A 20,811-nucleotide genomic window follows, 5' to 3' on the forward strand; every position below is an offset into this window, starting at 1 on the left:
TGCTTGGCTTCTCGGCATCTTTTCCTGACCTGCGGGACCCTTGCCTCTCCTCGCTTCTGTCGGCGGGACCTTGGCCCAAGCAGCATCTCTCTCTGTCGCGGGACCCCAGCCACATCCTCTCGCACCCTGGGAGACGCCAGCCCCGGGTCTTCCAGCTCGCTAGCCTGCTACCTGCGAGACCTCCACCTGCGGGGGGAACTCCTCCACTACCACGCGCACTCCAGGTCCCCGCCCCCTGCCTGCGGTCTGCGGCGTGCAGGACCCCGCCCCGCCCCCTCGGCCCGCAGGACCCCGGCCCCGCCCCGCCCCCTGGCCCCGCCGCTCTGTCCCGGGGGGCGGGGCCGCGCGCAGCGGCGTCTCCAAGGCGGGGGGCGCGAGGCAGGGGGCGGGGCGGCACCGGCACCAGCCAATCAGCGCCGCGATCACATCCATGCAAATACGAGCACAATGGAGCGAGCCCATCACTCGCCCCTGCAAGCAAGCTTGAAATGGGCTTCCGCCTGAGCGGCAGCCAGGATGACCAATGACTCTGTGTTTTGGGCTGGCGAAGCCCAATGGCGTTGCAGGGAAGGTGGGCCCGAGCTGGGTTAGGGTGTCCTTGCAGGGTGTCTGAGCTAAACTTCACCAAATAATAGCTGTTTGTATTTTGGCTGCTGCAGGAGCCATTTTAGGTAAGTTCTTCTCTTAACTTTTTATTTTCCTCCCTGGCCTCCGCTGGCCGGCCTTGTCCGCGGGTCCCTGGCCCCGCCCCGCCGGCTGGGCTGGGGTGCCCCTATGAATGGAGCTGGGATGAGGGGCTGCGGCGGCGCCGAGGCCCGGCCGGGGTCCGAGCGGGGCCGGCGGCGGGCGGCCTGGCGGAGGGCAGGCGGCGGCCTGAGGCCTGAGGAGAGGAGCCGGCCTCCGCCGCGCCCCGCTCCCGCTCGCGCTCAGGCCGCGCTCGGGCCGCGCTCGGGCCAGGCAGCTGTCCTTGGGAGTGCGCCGCTGCGGGCCGCGCGGAGGGGCGGGGGTCCCGGCAGCCCCCGGCCCCTGGCCTGGCGGGCAGGGGCGGGGCGTGCGGAGGCCCCCCCCCCGGGGCGGGCCGTAGAGGGACCCCCGGGCGGGCCGGGCTGCGCAGCGCGCGCGGCGGGGGTGACCGCTATTCCGCCGCCGCCCCCGCAGAGAAGTTGCTCTATTGGCGTCCTGCGTCTGTTTGCAGGGGTGGAGGAGGGTGGGCTGGTGCCAGGCTGCTGCTCCAGGAGGGGGCGGGGGCCCCGGCGCGTCCTCGGAGCGCGCTCCCCCTCCGCCCCCTTCTTACGCACTAGCGCGCACTCGCCCCGAAAATTGGAACCCTGGAGGTGTCCACCAGCCCCGCAGCCAAGTTTTGTGCATTATTAGATTGCATGCTTGAGCTTAAAAAAAAAAAAGTAATCTGTCCCCTTTAGGGTATTTATTTTCTTCACTGTCAAGAAGTAACGGGAGTCTTTTGCTCCCAAATTTCCAGGGACATGCTTGTCAGATGTGCAGAGGGTTGGCAGCTACTTGGTTTTTAAAAAGACGCTATTAGGAAATCCCCTCACTAGTGAGATAATTGAAATTTGAGTTTGTTTGCAGCTTCAGTTTTATTTGATCCAATTAAAAATACATAAGCAGGCACTTGTATTTGTGTACATAAAGTATTCCTAGTTCCAGTTATGACTGATGTGACTGTGGTTTCGGTAGTGTGGGATCTAATAAGGCAATATAATTCAATTTTCAACTTGTAAGCCCGTGTTCTCCAAATTAGGGTTTATGGACCATTAGTAATCTGGCGAAGGTTTCTAGTGAATCCTTGGCATCTCCAGGCATCTCTGGAACTGTTGTATGTGCCTTACTCCCCACCCCTTCGAAACTGCTCATTTCTGGTGTAACAGATCCACGAACAGAGAAGATACACATTTTAAAATTTTTTATAATTTTCAGAACGTCTGCAGTATTGCCTGAGATTCAATTATTGTTTCTCAAATGGCATATTGGAATACAATCCCGCTAGGCCCTCCGTTTTGACATACTTTATGGGGATATGCCTGGGGTACTTAGAAAAGCCCTGGTAGAGACCACAGTACTGTGCTCCCAAGGCTAATTGTGAGCAGCCTTTCTTATTGGAGATCCGTAGTCACTGACTGTGCACTATACAGTAGTTTGTTGCTAAGCTAAATTGGTAGATCATGTTGGCAACTTTGTGGCATTCTGGCAGGACAAAGAAGATTTGAGATCTATGTATGAAAAACTGATTAGGCACGAATCTTCAAGTACCATGCTTTATGCCAGCCAGAACAGGTGGTTTCATATAAGCAATGCGTGACTGTAACGGAAGGCCTGGGAAAATGGGGAGCGGTAAATGATTAATTTTGGACTTCTTTCTGTCCCAGGGCAGATCTCCTAGATGAATTGTGATGGATTATTTAAACTTTTTTCTTCATTCATGGACTACTATTAAGAGCTAACCTTTACCACTTTTTTTTTCCTTTTTGCTAACTTTGGAATCTCCTTTATAGTAACCAGAATATGATACTGTTTTTGCTGTAGTCTGGCCATGACAGAATAAATCTAGATCTGTTGTGAAATTATTTGTGTCTCCTAGTGCTATTACAGTAGGCCTGGAGTCACATCTTTTATACTGCAGTTATTTCTTTGCTTTTTCTTTTTCTTTTTTATATTTTATTTATTTATTTTTTAAAGATTTTATTTATTTATTTGACCGGGAGAGACAATACGAGAGAGGGAACACAAGCAGGGGGAGTGGGAGAGGGAGAAGCAGGGAGCCCGATGCGGGGGTTCGATCCCAGGACCCTGGGAGCAGGACCTGAGCAAAGGGCAGTCGCTTAACTACTGAGCCACCCAGGCACCCGTCTTTGCTTTTTTTTTTTTTTTTGACATTTAGCTTTTCTGTTGTTACAGCGTTTAGTCGTTCAATGTGATCACTTTTACCACAACTTTTTAATATTCTCTATCCTTATAATTATTTTTATAATTTATTGATATAGTTGGAAGTTCTCTGAACTAATCAGTATATTCATGCCAACCACAAAAGAAGTTGAAAGACCAGTTTGGAGTGAAATGGGAGAGCCACAAGTTATACTGCTGTATTTCTGGATGATCCTGTGGCAGTTAGTTTTTTATATTTACTGATTTACTCTTCTTATAACTATTTCAAATACCAAAGAAGATCTCAGGCAGAATCATCTCTCTTCAGGAACCAAATCTCATTTGTGATTTTTGCCATTATGTTACAGAAAACTTACCAGAAACAGCAGACGTTTGGGCCACTGTGTCGTAGAGATCTCTATGATTTATAGAAGTTTCAAACAAGTTTTTTGGTTTTCTTGGGAGCATGGCGTTGCCCCAAGCAGAGATTGTGGTTATGTCTTCCTGTGTTAAACCATGAGGAGAAAGGGTTCCATGCTCTCAGGCTTGATTCTCACTGTAGGGGCCTACGTTTTTCAGTTTTCATGGAAAGACCTTGTATTAGTAGTGGCCAGATGGAGTCAAACTTGTTCTGAATCCTTCTGAACAGGTTAGAGGATTCAAGGATTCTGCCTGCAAAAATATTTTCAGTATGTGACAATGACTGCATGTAAATCAACTGAGGAGACTAGGTTTTCACTCCCTTCCATCCCTCTTGTCTTCCTGCCCCCCCAGTATAGCAAGGTTAGAAATAGTTTTTATTTTTTTAAGATTTTATTTATCTATTTGAGAGAGAGGGAGAGAGCACAGAGGGAGAGTGAGAGGAAGAAGCAGACTCCCCACTGATCAAGAAGCCCGATGCGGGGCTCCATCCCAAGACCCTGAGATCATGACCTGAGCCAGAGGCAGACGCTTAACTGACTGAGCCACGCAGGTGCCCTGAAATAGAATTATTTTTAATAAATATTTGGTGGTTCACTTTATACTTCATTCCTCAATCAGAGCTTTAGTTTAATTCAGGTGAAAAGCTGCAGTGAATTCCATGGGACTGCCTGCATTCTCCTGTACCAGGTTATTATATTGAAAACTCTTTGAAATACATAAAATAATAGCTAGGGCTTAGATATCTGTTTCCTAGAGAACAGGTTTGGGTTTTTTTTCCCCCAGTAGAATGTGACATACTTGTGAGACAAGCGAAAAGAACTAGCATTGAAATACCTGGTGTGTGTCCAGCACTCAGCCAGGCATTGGGGATGCAGAGATGAAAAAATGTCTCCCATTTTCGTGGTCACTCCATGAGGCTGGACCGAAGCTGAGAGGTGAGGTAGCTTATTTAAGGCCATAAAGCTAGTAAATGTTGGAGTCAGAATTTGAACCCAGATCATCTGGATTCAAAGCACATATTCTTTTCACCAACTACCCTTTAAAGATTTCTTTAAAAGCTGGAGTGTGCTGTCATGTTTTAGTGGTATGGGTCTAAGTTAACTGACCTAAGTTGTTCTACACACTCGTCTATTTTTCCTTCTTCATTTCAAGAATTTGTCACTGAAGAGGCAAATTAGAATACAGTAAGGGCACCCTTAACCCCTCCCCCGCCTTGTCTCCACAGTGTAGGAGAGGTCCTTGTAGGGCACTTAAGAGTTCAGCCTAGCCTGGTACTAATAGCCATGAAGTGCAGCGGGAGAATGCAGTCACTTTTTCCTTGCCAAAATGTTCTTTTCTTTAGTTCATTTTGTGGAGGCGTTGATACCCTCTTGAGAAATTCTGTTACTTCCATAAAAGTCCTGAAGGTAGTAAAATGGAGTTATTTTAAAATATCCATCCCTGTTCCCATTTCTGAACTAAATTATTTGCATAAAATCCAGAGAAAAATGTTTTCTTTTTGCTTGTAGTACCTGTATTCTTTGGTTTTTATAGTGTGTAATAGTGATTCTTTACTTCCTCCCATACTTACTCTTTTTGTCTTTTGCCATCATTGAGACCTTTAGAATCTTTGATAATGTATATGACATTAATAGTTCCTATTCTGAGGAATCTTTTTTTTTTTAAGTTGATGAACCTTTTTTCTTTATAGTCATAATGGAGGACTTTAAATTTTTAGCAAGGGAGAAAACCTGATATTTCAATAGATTCTGTGGTGCTTTTATCCACTAGCTATTTCAGAAGACTTAACCTACTAAGACAGTATTTGAAAATTTTGGGAAAACTAGGAAGTAGAATTTTAAGATAACTTCAGGACATAAATCAAAATATAAGTTGGGTTTGAATTTTCTAAAAAAGTAAAGGGAGATTTCTGTTTTTCTACTCCTTTATTAAAGATTCTTGTAGGGACTATCACTGATCTAATTTTATGGATCAAATATATTATTTTATCAGTAAATTTTAAATATATTTTGAAATTTCTTCCACATTATGTGACCAAAGTATTTTATTTTTGGAATCTCTATACTTTTTTTTTTTTTTAAGATTAGAGAGAGAGAGCGCGCATGCACGTGGGGTGAGGGGTTTGGGCGCAAAAGGGAGAGAATCCCAAGCAGACTCCCTACTGAGCAGGGAGCCCAACACAGCTCCATCTCACAACCCTGAAATCATACCCTGAGCCAAAATCAAGAGTCAGTTGCTCAGTCAGCTGAGCCACCCAGGCACCCCTGGAATCTCTATACTTTTAATTTTTTTAAATTTAATTAATTATTTTTTTAAAAAGGATTTTATTTGTTTATTTGATACACAAGCTGGGTGAGCGGGAGAGGGAGATGCAGGCTTTCCGCTGAGCAGGGAGCCCAACAAGGGCTTGATCCCAGGATCCTGGGATCATGATCTGAGCCTAAGGCAGATGCTTAACTGACTGAGCCACCCAGGCGCCCCTCTATACTTTTTAATTGTAAGATTGTCTTTATATAGAAGGTCAGGCTTCAGGTTAAAAAAACGTCTAACTACTGTGGTAACCTTGGCCTTTAGTTCCTACCTGTTTAGGTTGAGGCTTTTTGTCCTGGGATTCATGGACCCCTTGGTGTGCTCTGGTCTGTGAACTCCCCAAAATAGTATACAAAATTTTGTTTGTGCACGTTTATGGAAAGTGAATCCATTCTTTTTATGATTCTCCAAGGGATCTGTGACTCCCACCCTCCTTTCCTCTACCCCCCATGTTTTCCCATCCCCCCTTCTCCTCCCCACCATCTCTTCCCACCCACAGGCAAGAACAGTATTAAAGGTCATTGATTTAGGTCATTTCAAAAACATTTGTTTTGTATGAGCAAAATCTTTTCCTGGAGGCTGACTTTGTTGGGCCTTTTTTGCCCTTTAGGAGGTACTGTGGTCTCAGTCTGGATCAGTTAGTTGGCCTGGGTATGGTGAAGTACTTCTGCATCACACCGGGCAGCATCTAGGCAAAGGGTTATCCCCAGAATCCTTCCCTGCCTTATGTTTATACTTGGGAAGCTGTTCCATACCCTTGCTTGTGCGCACTGATAAAAGAGTAAGGGTTGGAGCAGGAACCATGAGGGCAATTGCAAAACAGTCTTACAGGGTTCTGGGCCTCTCTGCCTCAACCATCTGCCTCTGCAAATGGGACTGGAGGGGTGGCCATGGCAAAAGCTCCTGACATTTTCTTGCTTTGAATACTTCTTACTCATTCTGTTACAGCTTCATTCAATATGTTAGGAGGAAAAGGGTTTTTTCCCTAACATTGTAAAGAGGAACAATTAAAAAATCCCTCCATTTTTATATTCCCCAGACTTTGTATGTGGTACCTTGCAACTTTTCTGTTAATGTTAATTTCAGGTTGAATTTTTTTCTTAATGTCTGTTTGAGCATGTGAGCTTATTTTACAGATAACATGCATATATGTCAAGTTCTGTTAAACCAGATGTTACCATAGGAAAAAGAGAATCAAATGTTAAAATTCTCAGAGCCTTGTTTTGTAATTTGCTTAAGTAAAAGCCAAGCAAATTGGTAAAACAAAATTCTAGAGTGACAAGAAAATTCTAAAAGTAGTCTCTAGGAAGTGGCCAAACTTGAGAAATCCTGGAAATTTTCTCATAGAAGTTCATTTGTTGAGCCAGACCAGAAGTTGAATAGAAGAAAAATCCATTTCTTTGGTTTGGTATGTAGCTGGAGGAAAACACATTAAGCTTGAGGCAGTTTGGTGAAGGGCATTGACTCCTATGAAGGGATTCTGTTTTGTTGTTCCTTCCTGTAAGTGTATGTGAGCAAAGAAGTGTGCTTGGACTGTTCACTTTGGGTTCAAGGAAGCCATCAGTATTCTAAGAAATTCTTTGAAAGATTATGTCCAGTAAGCTAGCGCAAATCATAGATTTTATTTACTGAAAAATTTTATATAATTTAACACAAAGACGTTATTCATGTTCATTTGTATATTCTGGCGTGACAACTCTTATGAAGTTAGCAGTCTAAATTCAACTGTAGGTTAGCCTGAAGAATTCAAGGCACCATCCTTGTTGACCATGTGGCAGAGTGAGAGATAATTGTTAAAATGTGAAATAAGCTCTCCTAGATCAAGGCTACTCATAGTATCCAGATCTGTGCAGGTCTGTGGACTATTTGTTACCTGTCTGTGATGAAGTAAGTATAGAACTTGAAACATGTCAATGTTTTTACAGCATTTTTTGTAAAATTGATTTGCCTGTTGAGTCTAATAATAAAAAAATGTGAGTTTATAGTATAGTGTTTGTTTTTTTTCTGGTAATTCGTTTTTCAGGTATTTTATAAAAGTATTAGTCCATGACGGATTGAGAAATAACAAAAAGTGTTTTGGTTTTTTTTTAAGATTTTATTTTTAAGTAATCTCTGCACCCACCGTGGGGCTCAAACCTACAACCCTGAGATCAAGAGTCGCACACTTGGGGCTTCTGGGTGGCTCAGTTGGTTAAGCCTCTGCCTTACGCTCTGTTCATGGTCCTAGAGTCCGGCCTCCCTGCTCAGCGGGGAGTCTGCTTCTCCCTCTCCCTCTGCCTCCCCCCACCACCCCAGTTCGTGTACTCTCTCTTGCTCGCTCACACACTCTCTTTCTCTCTCTCAAATAAATAAATAAATAAAATCTAAAAAAAAAGGAGTCACATGCTTTGCTGACTTGAGCCAGCCAGGCAACCCCAAAAAGTAGTTCTCAACCCTGGGCAGCACTACTTAAGGTGATAGGTAACATCACCATTATCTTGCAGCTTGTTTAGAAGTGAACATTTTGGGGCCCCATTCCAGACCGACTGAAATAAATGACTTGGGTTGGGGACCCAGTAATCTTTGTTTAGCAAGCTATAATGATGATTTTTGTGCACATTTAAATTTAAGAAGCGTTGTCAGCACGGTCCAGTAGAAGTTTGTGCTATGATGAAAAATATCTTATATATGTGCAGGACCTACTAGTCATACATGTGGCTTTTGAGCCCTTAAAATGTGGCTGGTATGACTGAGGAGAAGAATTTTAAATTTTATTTAATATTAGTTAATTTACATTTAGTCACATAGTGGCACTGGCATTTGACACCACAAGTCTAGATCCTTTAGGGTCCCCCTTTTAGGGTGGGGGCAACAAAAGTGGCTTTTCCCCCCTCATTTAGAAAATACAGGATAAGACAAGACTATCCTATAGCTTTAAATGAGACTGAGCAAACCATAGAATAAAAGTTGGCACTTGCCCATTTATATTTACCTCTTTTTATCTAAAAGTTGATGTTAAGAAAATAGTAGGGTCAGAGAATAAATTTAGATCTGTGTCACAAAAGGTTTCGCAAACAGCAAGGTAGCTGTTTTAGTGAGGCCTTGTGACCCTTCATGGCTGTGACTAACATGCATGATGTCTTGCAGTATGACTTCTGAAGCTTTTGTCTTTTCCTATAAAGATTTAAGCTTTTAAGCAGAATACTGTAGTTTTCCAGTTCTCAATAGAAAGCACTGATCATTGGGAGTTCTCATTACTTTACACTGGTTAATGGGGGAGATTTTTCCTATGTAACATATTGATGGTTTATCACCTTACTTAGAAGATGGTTTTTCTTTCTATAAAGGTAATCTTTGTTTTCAGTAATATTCACCAAGACTCCCTTGAAAAATTGAGCCTTGTCTTCTGTCCCCTTCCAATATATTTAAAAATTGATTTGTTAAAAGGATTTCTTTTATTCATTCAGGGTTGTATATGCTTCCCTGCCTCCATCCCCATCTACTTGTACTTCATATTTAAACCCCTAAAAATCAAGGATAGCATTGACTCTAATATATTGATCAGTATCCACTGCAGGATTGGAGATTATTTTGTGATTGACAGTAGAAAGAAACATAGCTATAAAAGTAAATAAAGATGCACATGTAGAATCATAGCTTTTTAAAGTGCTGTCCAGACACAGAGAGTCTTTTCTAATTGCACCATAATTTTATTGAATATATTTGCCAGGTTTTAGGTTTTCAGGCAGGAGATTGTTAGTCATCTAGGCAATGACTCTCGAAGCATGCAAGACAGTAGGGGTGTCCCATGTTGTTTATACACTCATCATAGATTCCTTAAAGATCATGGATAGGGCTGCAGGAATAGCACAATTTTTAATGTAGCAGTGTCTGTTGGCTTTGTTTATGGCATGAATTAATGTATTGTCTTCCATTGTTTTTCGTTAAAAAACAGCACCATTTCCCATTTTACTGTAGGGACAGTCTTACGTTCTCAGAGTGAGTGAAGATGTCCTCCTGGCAGGGGCCTCTGTTTAGCTGAAAATGACACAAGTATCACTGATCTGGGGGCCTAACATGTTGCAACATGCTGCTTTGGGCTCTTTTGTTTGACTTTGTTCAAAGAGTTTCAAGTTCTTGATCTCTAGGTACACATTTGGATTACTGCTTTGGAGTCTTCTTTCTTTCTTTCTTCTTTAGAGAGATAGTGCACATGAGTGGGGGCAGGGAGGGTGTGGGGAAGAGGAGCCCAGGCAGAGGGTGGGTGAGAGAGAATCTCAGGATCTCAGGCAGGCTCCATCCCAGTGGAAAGCCGGACATGGGGCTCAATCTCACAACCCTGAGATCATGACCTGAGTCGAAATCAAGAGTTGGATTCTTAACCGACTGAGCCACCCAGGCGCCCCTGCTTTGGAGTCTTAAGGAATTGAAAAACCTAGTCTGTTGGTACTGAGATCTGATAGTTAACAGACCCCAAGTTTAAAATGTTTGTCAGTTCCTTGCTTCAAGTTTGTTCCCATCACTGTCACTAGTTCCCAGAGCTGGGGCTGGAATTTTGTATGAAATGTTACTAAAAGACTGATTTCATAAGCCATGGCTAAATACCAGTCTCCTTATTTACACATAATAGTCCTCCTCTGTCCACTCTTATCCACTGTAATGCAGCATTTCATGCTAGCAGGGCTCTCCCTGGGCACTGACTTTCCCTAGGTTCACTCTTGAACTGAGCTTTGTTGCTACCGTTAGAGCTGTGGTTATTTCCAGTTTAAGCTTTAAGTGTTATCAGGGCTTACATAATTCAGCATCTCAGCTAGATTCTTCTAAACCAAAGCCTCCTTCTGGCTTCTCAGGATTGAAGAAGAGTAGTGTTGGAAGGGACTTTGGAGGCCCTCTAGTCCAATTTCATCGTCTTATGGATGACAGAAAGGATATCTAGTCATGTAAATATTTTGTGAGACCATAGAGCTGGCCTATGGCCAAGTTAGGCTTAGAATTCAATTCTCATTTTACTAAATAGGTCTCTTTCCCTGACTGATGGTTAAGGTCCTAAAAACCTCTGGGGGAGAATTCCCTGAATGGGCACCTGGGTGGCTCAGTCGTTAAGCGTCTGCCTTCGGCTCAGGTCATGATCCCAGGGTCCTGGGATCGAGTCCCACAACGGGCTCCCCGCTCTGCAGGAAGTCTGCTTCTCCCTCTCCCACTCCCCCTGCTTGTGTTCCTGCTCTCGCTATGTCTCTCTCTGTCAAATAAATAAAAATAATAAAAAAATCTTAAAAAAAAAAAAAAAAGAAAAAAATTCCCTGAAGAACTTACAGGGATGGGGCGCCTGGGTGGCTCAGTTGTTAAGCATCTGCCTTCGGCCCAGGTCATGATCTCAGGATCCTGGGATCAAGCCCCACATCGGGCTCCCTGCTCTGCGGGAAGCCTGCTTCTCCCTCTCCCACTCCCCCTGCTTGTGTTCCCTCTCTCGCTGTGTCTCTCTCCGTCAAATAAATAAATAAAATCTTTAAAAAAACCCCCAAAACTTACAGGGATAATATGGGGAAGTTGTGTTCTGAGATTAGAAGTGAATTTGTGAAAGGCTGAATAATTTTTTTAATGTTCTCAAAATAAAGATATCAATGAAATGTTACATGTCTTAAATGAATAAGGACGAATGGTACTATTTTGGTAACTCTTGTTTACTATGTCTTATTTACTGGAAACATTTTGGCATGTCCCTCCCTTTTATATCGTGGTAAAAGGCTTGTGGTACTATTTTGGTAACTCTTGTGTACTATTTTTTGCTTACTAGAGACTTTTTGGTATATCTCTCCATTATATCATTGTGAAATCCTTTGTAAATTTACCTTTGGGTTATTGCAAATAACGTGGATGATGTTTTTTTTTCCCCACATCTGCATACTCATTCAGCTTTTCAATAACTTAGTGTTCTTAGAATAGGTTTTTCCCAGACCCCTCAATTACTGTAATCATATAGCAGCTGCCAATCATTGAGCACTTACTGCGTGCCAGGTATGGTGCTAGGCTCTTTCATAGTGTGGTGGTTGTTAGAGCTGCTCACTGATTCTCTTTTTTTTTTTTCTTTTCTTTTGGGTACATGGTAGGATAGCACTTCTCTGTCACCTTGAAGTTGAGCATGGCTGTGTGACTTGCTTTGGATATTGAAATTTGAGTGCAGGTGATGTGAGACACTGCTAGGCAAATATCCCTTTTTTTCTGAAAGGAATCTGAAGTGGTTACATAATGTAAGCAGTAAAGCCTATGCTTTAAACCAGTGAGTTTTTTAAATGGAGTTTTGACTGTAACATAAACCAAACCATCCTGATGAATATAAATATACGTGGATTCTCATCATTGATCCTCATGGCTAAGTGCTGATATTAGCCCATTTTACAGTTGAGGAAATGGAGACAAAGTAAATTATATTTACTTCTCTAGCAGATCTGGTAGCCCAGGCATTTTGAGCCCTACATTCTTTCTTTCCTTTTCTTTCCTTTTTTCCCCCCAAAGATTTACTTATTTATTTGAGAGAGGGAGGGAGAGCATGTGAGCGGGGCGGGAGTCAGAGGGAGAGGGGGAGAATCCTCAAGCAGACTCCCCTCTAAGCATGGAGCCCGATGTGGGGCTCTATCCCAGGACCCTGACTGAGATCAGAACCTGAGCTGAAATCAAGAGCCAGATGCTTAACCGCCTGAGCCACCCAAGGACCCTGAGCTCTACATTCTTAAGCACTACTTAAGTTTGCTGCCATTCTGTATGCTGTACCAACTCAGTACCCATAACTTCATATCAGAGCTTATGTTTACTTCTCTGTTCCATCCCTTCCTACCGATGCTCCTGAAATTCCAGGTCCAAGGGTCTCTTACCAGCATTTATCTTTCCCAGTGTTGGGCTGCAGAAGCCTCCATTCCTTTTTTGTCGTCTGTTACCTACTTTTTCTGCCTTCTAGAATTCCATCTTTTCCTGTGACGGGGTTAGTTCCTTGCCTTAGATATTCTTGCATCTCTGAAGTTTTCAGAGTAAATTTCTCAGAAGGCCACATTCGGCTGTATGAGTAGGAGGCTGCCCAGCAGTCAGAAGGGCTTTGCAGTGTAGTGGTTAAGGGCATGGCTCTGCAGCCAGACCACCTGTTTGAATCCTAGCTCTGCCACTTACTGGCTGTGTGACCCTCCCTATTCCTCAGTTTCCTCATGTGTATAATAACACCTCTCTCATATAGTCCTTTTGAGGATTAAGTGAGTTAATTTATGTAAAGCCTTGGAATAATGCCTGGCACATTGTAAGCATTGGATATTACGATTTTAAAGAATCAGGCATCATAGGGCCAAGATGAGTGGAGATAAGTCATTACTGATCTTAATCTTTCTGATGTTAAGATATGAAAGGTTTAATGCCACTCTTAATTTAATTTTTCCTTTTCTTTAACAGGGATTGCTGAGCAACTCTACAGGGCACTCTGCTCTGGGGGGGAAATGACCTAGAGCTTGCCCTCAAAGAATTTATAGTAAAGGGGAGATAAGATATACATAAATACCTGTATACAGATAATTATGCTATTGCCAGGTAGTCTATAAATCTATAAAAAGTGTTCTTGAGTTCAGAGAAGGGGGAGGTAGGAAATCAGAGAAGGCTTTGAGTTGGGGCATTTATCCGGTTTGGAAGGGTAGGCAGGATTTGGATGTGGATACTGGGTGTGGTAGGGAGGAAATCGCCAGGTGAAAGGAAGCATTAGATCAGAGGCCTATAATAAACATGTTCGTTCATCCATTCAGCAAATACGTAGTGAACATTCACTATGTGCTAGGTATTGATGTAAGCGCTGGGGATGCCGCAGTAAACAAAACAAAATTCCTGCTCTTAGGGAGCTGTGTTACAGTATTTGAATATACAGAGCCCTAATGTATCAAGCGGTGATAGGGACTAAGAAGAGTGTAACGACAGAATAGATTTCTCTAACTAAGAACAGTACGATTCATTTCTTACGTTTTCCTTAGGGTATCTTGAGGAAACCCAAAGCCGAGCTAAATGGCTTTTTCGTTACACCAGGCCATATCTGTGCTGTTTTCCATGCTCATAGTTCTCTGTTCTTTGTTCTTGGCCTATCTAGGTATTTTTCTTCCTTTGAGACTTAGTTCAAGTCCCAGTGTCTTCATGGGGCTATCCCCCTCTGTATCTGCCAGAAGCACCCTCTTTCCTTTCTGTACTTCTGGTGTCAGTTTTGGCCTAGATAACTAATTTGTCATTTCCTATTTTTTTTTAAAGATTTTATTTATTTATTTGACAGAGAGCACGAGCAGGGGGAGCGGGAGAAGGAGAAGCAGGCTCCCTGCGTTGCTCAATCCCAGGATCCTGGGATCACGACCTGAGCCGAAGGCAGACGCTTAACCGACTGAGCCACCCAGGCGCCCCTGGCATTTCCTATTGAACTGCCTTTGTCTTTTCTCATATTGTTCGTCGTTTATTCCACAAGTATGTGATGCCCATTTATTTAGTAAACAATTTATTGGACTTTCATTTTGTTTCAGCCATGACTGGGCACTGGGAACTTGAAGATAAATGCACATGGTCTGTGCCCTTGAGGAGTGCACAGTCTGTTGGAAGGAGAGAAATGTAAACTGCTACTACAAACATCATGATAAATGTCAAATTAGAGCTGTGTCCAGAGTTTTGTTGGAATGCAAGAAGAGGGAGCAACCATCTACCCAGGGGAGTTGTTTAAGAATTTTAAAAGGAAGAAACTTTTAAATTGGTTCTTGAAAGTTGATTTGGAATTTAACAGTCAGGGACTGGGATTGGTGTCTGTGAGTGTGGAGAGCCTTTTATGCATGGGACGTATCCTGTGAGGGCATGAAGGGGAGTGGTGAGTTCACTGTAGCTGGAGTGTAGTGCAGGGTTGTGGATTTGTGGTGGGTGATAAGCCTGGAGGAGTAGATTGGAGACGTTGAAAGGCTTTGAAAATGATGTAAGGAGTTGAGATTTGTGTGGGCAGTGAAGAATCATCAGAGGTTTTATGGCCAGAGAGTAGTTTGTATTCTATACTTGGGCAGCAGAGGTTGGTTTCGATCAGTGGTGCTCAAATTTTCCTGCACATGAGAATTACTGGAGAGCTTTAGAGAAGACCAGTGCGTAGGCCACACACAGTAAAATCTTTGTCTGGAGGAGGGACCCAGTTGGGTTTTTGATAACTTCCCGGGTGATTCTAGTGTGCCACCCAAGTTTGAGAACCTGCGGTTCGAGAGGTCTGATGACAAGTCAGTAAATGAGGAGGCTGTTGCAGTGGCCTGCCTAGGAACGAAGTCTTTGAATTGAGGAATGGAGACAAGGGAAGACTGAGCCAACCATGTTATTTTTCTTCAATTTTCTCTGTGTTTGTTTTCAACAAAATTGCGGCCCCCAGGGGTGCAGAGTCCAGTCTTTGTGCTTTGAATTCCTCAGAGATTTGTATATAGTAGATTCTCAATAAATATTTGCCTTGATTAAAGTTCGTTTTCTTTTGTTCAAGTACTCAGAGTTGAGTACTTAGGGCATTTTTATTTCATTTGCTTCTTTCCTTTTTGTTATTAAATAGAAATTCCTTTAGGGATGCAAGTGGATGGAAATGAAACTTTTTGGTCAGTTTTACTTCCTCATAATTCCAATTAAAGATTTAGGAAGTTAAAATTCAATAATTCAACAATGAGTCTGCATATGGATTTGGTTTATCCATATGATCTTTCCTTAGTAGTACAAATGAGTAAGTTTGCCTTTAACTCTTGTCATTTGTGTAAAACCCATCAATGGTGATACATCATTTACTTAAAGAATCCCCAGAAAGTATCTAGATTCTTAAAGTATTTTTTTGTAGAGTTTTATTTATTTAAGTATTCTCTACACCCAGCGTGGGGCTTGAACTCATGACCCTGAGATCAAGAGTTGCACGCTCCACTGATTGAGCCAGCCAGGCAAAATTCTTAAAGTATTGTTAAGGTTTATCTCCCACAACAACATGTGGAAAGTGAGCCTTAACACTAGATTCTGTTAATGTGTGTAACTCAGGAATTTATCCATGTGGTATAGAATCTGACTTGCCTGTGCACCTGAAATAATTTTTCTTTGCCAAATATATTTGTTTCTGAATAGGGATAGTATTTAAAAAGTGCTGTGAATCATTTTTATGTCAACTCTTCATTCTCTATTCTAAGACAGGGTAATTGGAACATACAGAAATTAAAAACTTTTTTTAAACTTGACGCTGTTTATACCTCCCCTCCGGCATTTGGTATCTTGGAAAACATCAAACCTACAGAAAGTTATAGGAATGGTACCATTAACATCCATCTTCCTTTTACCTAGCCCTCCTACCGATGAAATTTTAATACTGCAAATATATAGTGTATCTGTGTATGTCTGTATCACACATGAACAAGTAAGATATTTTAACCCTCAAGAACCACTTTTCGTCCACTTGGAGTGATAATGCCCCACTGAAAATGCATGTTTTAACCTAGACTAGAGGCAATCTAATGCCTAGAAACAAAGCAGCCCGAAGAGTCGGCTTGCCAACTTTACTGTCCACAGAGAATTTACCTTAGGCTCGCATCTGGCTGCTGAAATTAGAGTTTTATAATCCTGTTGTGACCACGACTCACAGTAATAACAACACAATATATTGTGCCCAGTGTATACATATATGTAATTCAAAGGTTTTAATACTCAGTATTTATTCTTACTACTTGTGATGCACTGTATCCACTGTATTCTTTTAAAGATAGTTTTATTAAGATAATTTACATACCATAAAGTCACCTGTTTTTATTCTGTAAAATTTTTTAAAAGATTTTATTTACTTATTTATTTAGAGAGCGAGCAAGCAAGGGGCGGGGGGAGGAGCAGAGGGAGAGGGACAAGCAGGTTCGCGTTGAGTGCAGGGCTTGCTAATACAACCCTGAGATCATGACCTGAGCTGAAATCAAGAGTCAGGTGCTTAACCAACCAAGCCACCCAGGCGTGCCTATTCTGTAAAATTTTTTAATTTAAAAAGAAATGCTGGTTGTGATCCGCTGACTCGCAAAAGCCTGACAGCCAGCAGGAAGAGCAATGCCAAGGTGTAGCTGGTCTAGAGACCACGTACATCTACCAGACAGGCAAGAAGAAAGGGGTGGTCAGAGTCCTGAAACACTGTGCTCACAGTAGTCGTTGGACTTTGTTTCAGTAAGTGCCCTTGAACTTGACCAGGCTGGCACTTTTACTCCTTGGTATGGGATGAAGGCTGGAGAGCTCATGGCAGGGAAGGGCTGCAGAGTTTTTTAAGCCCACAGGTAAAACTGCTCTGGTGGCAACCATGGCTTGCTTCTCAGGAAGGTGACATGGGCAACTTCCTTCTTTGATTTGTGTGCCAGCACCCCCTGCCCCACTTAAAAGAAAGAAAGGAAGGAAGAGAGGTTGGGATGGTAGGGGGGAAGGTTGATTTAACATTAGATAGTAGAGCCTGAAATTCTTGTAATCCTCATTATTTAGTGGGTTTATGCATAAGAATAATTGAGGGAGTGACTGTAAGTATCTGTGTATTTGATTAATTTGCTGTCATTAATATGCTAAGAGAGTATAGAGCACTGAGGAAATGAAAAAGGAAACTATCAGGTTTTTTTTTTAATTTAATTTAATTTTATTATGTTAGTCACCATACAATACATCATTAGTTTTTGATGTAGTGTTCCACGATTCATTGTTTGTGTATAACACCCAGTGCTCCACGCAGAACGTGCCCTCCTTAATACCCATCACTGGGCTAACCCATCTCCCCACCCTCCCTTCTAAAACCCTCAGTTTTTTTCTTGGAGTCCATAGTCTCTCATGGTTCGTCTCTCCCTCCGATTTTCCCCCCTTCATTTTTCCCTTCCTTCTCCTAATGTCCTCCATGCTATTTCTTATGTTCCACAAATAAGTGAAACCATATGATAATTGACTTTCTCTGCTTTTATTAGGAGAACGGAAGAGGAGAGGGTGTAAAGAATGAGGTGCAGCTTTGCTCTGTTGGGGTGTATTCACGGTCAGAGGGAAGCCCTGCATATAGCTACAGGGTATCAGCTGTGCAAACATGGACGCCAGTGCTAGAAAGGCCAAGAAAGTAGATTTTGCCCATCTAATTTTGGCCCCAGTGCCAGGCAAGGCAGGAATATGATAGGACCAAATAAAGCTGAGGCATCCCATCCCAGAGAGCAGAATAATTAGAGCAAACTTTTATTGAGTCCTTACTATATGCTAAGGTACTAATCATTTTTATTTTCTCTCATTTAATCCTTTAAAACAGTATGAGGTTATAGATAACCTGTTACTCCCTCATTTTACTAATGAGGAAACTGAGGCACAGGGAGGTAAAGAAACTAGTTCAGGGTCACATGGTTACTTGTTCTTACATGTCATAGAAATACGCAGGGCACTGGAGACCCTGCCTTGAAGTGAGTGAACCCACTGCTTCTCGGGCCATGTCTGCTGTGCCATACCTCTTTTCAGGAGCATGGCGGATCCCATGATCTTCATTTAAGTCATTTAATCTCCAGGTTGCCACCCTGAAGTTCATTCTTAGAGGCTGGTGACCACAATACTAAAAATAACATTGTCCTAGACAATATTTATAGTTTTTTCACTCCCTCTTGAGTACAGACTGTGCCTTATCTGGGAAATACCACTTATTTTAGGACTTTAGAGTTAGACATTTAAATGGTAAGGCTTGTCCAATTTGGTAGTCATATTTCAAGTCAGTTCAGCAGGCATTTACATGCTTCCTAAGTGCCCTGCAATAGACTCGATGCTGGGGGTAATAAATGTGGTCACAGTGTAGTAGGGGAAATAGACAAGACCAGTATTTGAGTTGCAGTGAAACTAAGTAAGTAGAACAGAGAGAGGAACATGGAGGAGGGTAAGGAGATTAGGAAGAACTTCCCAGAGGAGTTAACATGCAAGTTGGGTTTTGAAGGATAATTAGGAGTTTGTCAGGTAGGTAGACAATTGCAGAATAATTAAGTGAAAATTGCTGGAGAGATGGACAGAAGCTCCCTTCTGATATTATTGCCAATGTTCTAGATTTTTAATGCAGTAGAAAGAACTTCCAATTGTAAAATTCCCTTTTTTCCTCTAGTGTCTTGAAATGCCATTGGAATCCCAGCCTTCAGCAGCAGTGCGGTACATCTGGGGGTTATGCTTTGGGCCCCTTGTAAGAAGGAAAGATGCTACCCAAGTAGCACATGCAGACATCCTGCAACTTTGGACAGAAGCAAGTGTCCTTGTTTGAGGGGCTGATGGTGTTCCCTGTACCCTAGCTCTAACCAAGGCTTTGATGGCAGTTGCTTGGTGAACCTTTTCTTCTCTCTTTTTAAAAAGATTTATTTATTTTAGGGAGAGAGTGAGAGTGTGTGTGAGAGAATGCGAGAGCATGGTGGGGAGAGGGAGAGGGAGAAACTCACGCAGACTCCTTGCTGACTGTGGAGCCCGAGGTGGGGCTTGATCCCACGACCAAAAGATCATAACCTGAGCCAAAACCAAGAGTTGGTTGCTTAACCAGCTGCGCCACCCAGGTGCCCTGAGATTTTTCTTTTTTTATGTGAAAATAGTTGATTAATTGTTGTTACTCAGAAGGAATTTAGTCATTCAGCCACAAATGTTTTTTTTTTTGAGCGCTGAGTTTTTGGGGATGGAGGGTAGATGAAGACCATACGTAGAATTTGGGTCTTTGGACTATAACATTATTCAGTAAAGTGTACAGATCTCAAGTGTACTGCTTGGTGGATTTTTACATGTGAATATATCTGTGTAACTACAACATTCAGATCAAGATAGAGAACATTTCTAGCACCCCAGAAGTTTTTCTCATGGCCCTTTTCTAATAATACTTATGCCCCCTCAACCCTCCCCAGCATTATTCTGATGTCTTTTGCCAAAAATTACTTTTGCCTCTTCTTGAACTTTTAAGTGGAATCACAGAGGATGTACTGTTTTGTATCTGGCTTCTTTCACTCATCCTTATGATTGTGAAATTCACCTACCTTGTTTGGGAGCATTGGTTATTTACCAGTCACCCTGCGAGGAAGAGGCCTAGAATAATCACATGTGATTGGTGCCATTGAGTGCTAGCATTCATTTATTCAGTGGACATTTCCAAGTGCCACATAGCGGGTGCTTTGCAAGGGCCTGGCAACCAAAGTTATGTAAGTGCTTGCCATCAAGGGGCTTTCAGTCTAGTGAATGGGATGGGTACTTATGTAATTATGAGAATGAAGAATTGGTCGCCTTTTAGGGGTGAAAGTGGTTTTTGAAAGACTTTATAGAGGAGGTGAAATTTCTGGTGGTCAAAGGATTACTAGGAGTTTTCCAGGTGATCAAAAGGTGATAGCACAGGTGTAGATGTATGAGCAGCATGGTGTCTTCAGAGTCTTTTGACTTTAGGTTGATCCAGAGGTGTAAGAATGCCAAAAATATCACTTTGGGAAGACATTTTGAGGAAACCATTGGTGTATAAATTTGACCTCCATCTTAGGCTGGGGCCATGGGAGATGACCACTCTAGGGAATGGTTGTAAATGTGTCATTGTGGAGAAGACAGGGAATGGAAGTGAAATTTGGTGATTGCTGTAGCTAAGGAGAAACTTCAAGCAGTGCTTTACTCTTGATGTTGAGGAAGACTTAAATAAGGTTAGCTGAAACTACAGAGATCCTTATAATGAATGTGGTATCTTTTCAATAATTGAGATGACTTGAGATGTCCCATAAAGCCATCAAAAATTCCCTGAGGTGGGTGGCTGGGTGGCTTAGTCAGTTACGCATCTGACTCTCGGTTTTGGCTCAGGTCATGATCTCATGTGTCATGAAAACGAGGCCAGGGATCGCATGCAGCCTGATTGAGCCCTGTGCTCAGTGGCGTCTGCTTGAAGATTCTCTCCCTCTGCGCCTCGCCCCACTCGCGCCTGCTCCAATAAATAAATAAATCTTTTTAAAAAATTCCCTGAGGGTGGATTTAGATGCATCGTCTGCCCTCCGTCATGGGATTTTGCGGCAAAATGTGTTCCAGGTGTGTTCCCTGTTATATCGGTTTGCTGGGGCTACCATAACAAAATACCCTGACTGGGTGGCTTTCACAGATATTAATTTTGTCACGATTCTGGAGGCTAGAAGTCCAAGATCAAGGTGGCAGGTTTCGTTTCCTCTGAAGGCCCTCCTTGGCTTGCAGCCCTCCTCCTCA

The 20,811-nt window shown here is 42.7% G+C and overlaps 1 protein-coding gene across 4 annotated transcripts in view; it reads left to right on the forward strand.

Moving 5' to 3' along the window:
- The first annotated feature begins 590 nt into the window (after window positions 1–590).
- Window positions 591–20,811, forward strand: part of CHD6 (chromodomain helicase DNA binding protein 6) — a 192,856-nt gene continuing 172,635 nt past the window's right edge. For all 4 annotated transcript variants that reach the window (XM_025875413.2, XM_073880411.1, XM_073880412.1 and 1 more), the window contains exon 1: window positions 591–671. The gene's annotated coding sequence lies outside the window, so the exon portion shown is untranslated. The remainder of the gene's footprint in view (window positions 672–20,811) is intronic.

Source organism: Callorhinus ursinus, unplaced genomic scaffold (assembly GCF_003265705.2).
Source record: "Callorhinus ursinus isolate GAN/ISIS: 27379988/994484 unplaced genomic scaffold, GSC_fseal_2.0 scaffold38, whole genome shotgun sequence".
Lineage (NCBI taxonomy): Eukaryota > Metazoa > Chordata > Mammalia > Carnivora > Otariidae > Callorhinus > Callorhinus ursinus.